Source organism: Morone saxatilis, unplaced genomic scaffold (genome assembly GCF_004916995.1).
Source record: "Morone saxatilis isolate NCDOM2014 unplaced genomic scaffold, NCSU_SB_2.0 Contig9, whole genome shotgun sequence".
Taxonomy (NCBI): domain Eukaryota; kingdom Metazoa; phylum Chordata; class Actinopteri; family Moronidae; genus Morone; species Morone saxatilis.
In genome coordinates this window covers 21,769,598-21,773,715 of record NW_023340268.1, presented here as the reverse complement: position 1 = coordinate 21,773,715, position 4,118 = coordinate 21,769,598, and the positions used below count along the sequence as shown (strand labels likewise).

The following is a 4,118-nucleotide window of genomic DNA, read 5'->3' as shown; positions in this document are numbered from 1 at the left end:
CAATGTTACGGCTGATCAGTGTATGTTGTATATGTGTCAGCTGACCATTTTCAGTTTTGCAAAGGCAGTGTTTATCACAGCACAGCCATTTGTGTTATTTTGTCCGTGCCTTGTACATCAGGGTTGAGGGATTGCAACAAACACATGCAGAGGATTTTGAAATGACAGTGTTGTCACAGTAACAGTCACAGTTAGTAGAACTGTTGTCTTGAGGACTGGGTGCAATGTTCCATTATGCAACCTCATTCATTCCAGAGTCTGTTCTGGTCCAGAGGACATAAACATCATCTGTGGCTCCGCCTGGCTGACTGACCACCACACCAATAACACAAACACATGTGGGTTTTCAATACAAATATTGTAGCTAATATTCAAAATGTTTACTTAACCTCCTACTTTCACAGCTGTTTCTTTTGCAGGTCACATGACACAACACATACATGGTGTCATGTGACCTGCATAGCCCACTGTTGCTGCTAAGGCTTGGACAAGAAGCTGTTTTTGGCTCTGATGATATCACATTGCTCTCTTCTGTGAACTTTCACCCACTTTTTTTAGATGCATCATATAATCCGGAGAATTTCCCACCATAAAATCTTTAAAGGAATACCCTAGCCAAATACAGTCTTCATGGTCAACAGTGTTTGTGCGAAGTGACAGTTAATATTTATAAAATCATGATAAAAAGATAAGTGACATGACTATAAAGAGACACAAAACAACCACAAATAGATGCAAACATGACCACACAGAGACACAAACAACTATAGAGACATGCAAAAAGATACCAAATGACCTCAAAGAGACACAAAACAACTACAGAGACACAGAGCAAATACAAATAACATCTCTAAGTTGTGTTGTGTCTCTGAGAGTTCTGGTTCACCCTCAAAATGTGAGCAAGAGACACAAAGTGACCACAAACAACATGGCTGCCTCATTTCAATTTGATGATATGTGGGGCAGGGAACCTATTACATGTCTGTGCCCAAGGGTCCATTGTCTCATAATATGTCCATGCCTGTCCTGAAGACAGGAAAGAAAGAAGTGAAGGGTGGTTGTCAAAAGTTGGCAGCTTGCTTCTTCACTGAGAACAGAGGCTGTTCCTAAGCTCAGAAGGTAAAATGTTCTGTCCTTGTCTGATGCTGCACTTCCTATAATTTAAACAGAGCACATGACTTTAGTGTACAGAAGACAAAGAGGCTTGTGTAATCAGGTGGTAATGGCTAGCTGCCATGTGTTCGGTTTATAGAGGAAATGTTGGAGTGAGGTGCTTAGAAGCCAGTGAACAACAGTCAGTCAGAGCAGTGAGTGAGACCGGTGCAGGTTTCAGTTAGGATACACCGACTCTGACCAATGGAAGAGTTCGGGGTGGGTGCTGGACCATACACACCAACGCATTGTGAGCGCCGCAGGGTCATGCATATCACTACACACTGAGCATATAGATGGACAGAGGACAAGTACTCATACACAAAAGATTTGGAAATGTCAGCATTTTATATTACACAGTGGGATGGAAAGGTCTGTGTGGGGACAATCTGTTGTGCCATCAAATCAGAAAATAACCTCCAATTTAAGACATCTCCTTTAAAGGACATGAAACCTCAACTCAACAGGGGCAAGGCTGCATGCTAGTATAAACACACTGCCCCCTAGTGGAGGAAATATGCTCCTACTGTTTTACTTGGAAATGTGATGTGCCATCAGGGAGATCAGATATGGCAAGTGGTGGGCCACAATCCTGAACACAACATAACCCCTTCTTTCAGTGTTTTTGATCAATTTTAAGGACATTTTCAGTGCTGTTTTCTTTTGGGCATTAAGGAGTACCTCACCGGTATTGCTATACGTAGGGTTTTAGAAATACGGAGGTAAAATAACTGACCTTGCTGGGGGGGGCATCAAAGCATCAAAGGAAATATATTTTGGGGTAATTATTTCCAGGCTTTTATTGTATACACCTTGGAAAAAAATACAGAGGTCTTGACCTTGGTGACCTCAGTGGTGGGTACGGCCATCCTAATATGGGTACTCATATGGACAAAAATCAGAAGGGACGGTACACAGTATCTATTTCAGGCAGTGGTCACAGACTGGTTCAGAATGGTGCGTGTGGTCAAAAAAATTCATTTGAAATGGTTGGCTATCTGATGTCTGACTTTATTTTGACAGAAAAGTTAACTTTATTGTGCTCCTTGTAGTTTCTGAGATACAGCTAATTTGTTAAATTTGTATGTGCAATTTATATTGATATAGTACGGAGCCCCTCTGGTGACATGGTCAAAAAAAAAAATTCAATTGTGGCCATGAAGTAGTATTTCGTGCGCACGAAATACTACTTCGTGGCCACGTGGTGACATGGTCAAAAATAAATTAAGAAAACCCCTCACTTTTTATTGCTTATTCTCATTTTCTACCATTTTAGGAAAAACAGTAGTCCCATGTGCCCAAAGACTAGTGTGATAAAAACAAAAAACAAAAAACCTAACTTTTCATTGAAATTCAGATTTTAAGTTGCAGACACAAATTGTTAAACTAATTCAATTTTATTTGTCTCTCTCTCACCCCAACTGGTCGAGACAGACGACCACCCGCCTAGAGAAAATGGAGGAGATCCAAATATTTACCAGACTTTCCAGCAAAATGCTGCTTTATTTATATTGCACCTTCTATACAAACATGAAGCCCAAAGTGCTTCACAAACTGAAACCACTCAAAAGGCTAAAAATGAATTTAACGATAAAATGTAAAACATAAAAAAGTCCACATTAAAATAAACACCAGGGAGAGGACTAATGTAGAAACCAGTGATTGAAACCTAAAAACTAATACTGCAACACTATTGCCAGAATAAAAGGATAGGTCTTTAATTTGAAAGTTACTCTGTTTGCTGTTCTAATATCCAGAGGCAGTGAGTTCCCCTCCCCCTTCCCCCTAATTTTAGTTCAGTAGCGTTCTGAACTAGCTGTAGCTTTCTTAGGTAATCCAGTAATCTGAATTGAGTATTCTGAGTATTTCAGCACCCTTCTGGTCATATTCATAAGGATGAAAAGGTTGTTTTCATTACCTTATAACAAGGTTAAGAGACTAATACCAACAGTTTCAGTAAATATGACAAATGTGTAAGCTGCAGCTTTAACACATTTGATCAGATATTAGGAGAGACACAAGTGAAGAGCGTTGTGTAGTTACTGAGTTTATTTATTGAGTACATTGTAGAAGACACAGCTGCAGATCTCAGTGCAGACAGTGCGCTCTCAGCTGCTCACTGATGGCTGCGTCTGAAAATAAAGTAAGCAAACATTCAGCTGTTACACTCAAGGTTAGTTCTGTCTGAGTTGAATGCCTGTGACATTAACAAAAGAAAGTGGCAGAGCAGTGATGGCAGGTCATGTTCCCAGCAGGTCTTTAATCAGCAGGCAGCACAGAAGCCCACTACGCAAGCCCACTGAGATGGTATTTGTTTTCTGGTCAATTCCACAGCAAGTCAGGAACTGAGAATCCCGAAAGCCTTGGTATATGACCAACCCTAACACTGAAGGCAGACAGACATTACTTACAGTGACAGGCTGCTGATCGCATCATTTTCCATCCCCGGGATGGGTTGACCATTCTGAAGAAGAAAAGCTTGTTATTCAAGCACATCCTGATTCTCTTACTCCGTCTCATTTTGGGTCATCTTTGCAAAAGCTCAGGTGTCGTACATTCCAGTTTGTTTATTGTGACATATACACTACATAGGGGACGTGATCATGTGACATACACTAAGACAAAGACAAGACTATCTGGAAGTTGCAATAAGTAAGGCTGTGTGCAATGTGAAAAGTTGCAATACTAGTTTTTCAAATTTGATTTCTAAAGCAAATAGGATTCATTCCAGTTTTGTCCAACTCATTAAAATGTGCGCTATGAATTTCAAAACAAGGAAGCAGAAAATTAACTTCTGCCTCAACTACTTCACTGCTACCACCATCGACAAAAGATGAGGTCTCCACTTCCTCCCACTGTACAGAAATTAAGCTGTCAGATCAGCCATCTTTACATATGTCAATAGCTACTACTAAACTGGTCAGACTACTGGCCCTCCACTGCTTGTGTTCTGCAGTAATATCCCA

At 40.5% G+C, this 4,118-nt stretch overlaps 1 long non-coding RNA gene across 1 annotated transcript in view; it reads right to left on the bottom strand.

The window, feature by feature from the left end:
* Positions 1-3,174: 3,174 nt before the first annotated feature.
* Positions 3,175-4,118, bottom strand: part of LOC118343247 — a 3,684-nt gene continuing 2,740 nt past the window's right edge. The window contains exons 6-7 of the long non-coding RNA XR_004797534.1: positions 3,564-3,616; positions 3,175-3,284 (exon numbers count right to left, since the gene is read on the bottom strand). This is a non-coding gene — a long non-coding RNA (uncharacterized LOC118343247). The remainder of the gene's footprint in view (positions 3,285-3,563; positions 3,617-4,118) is intronic.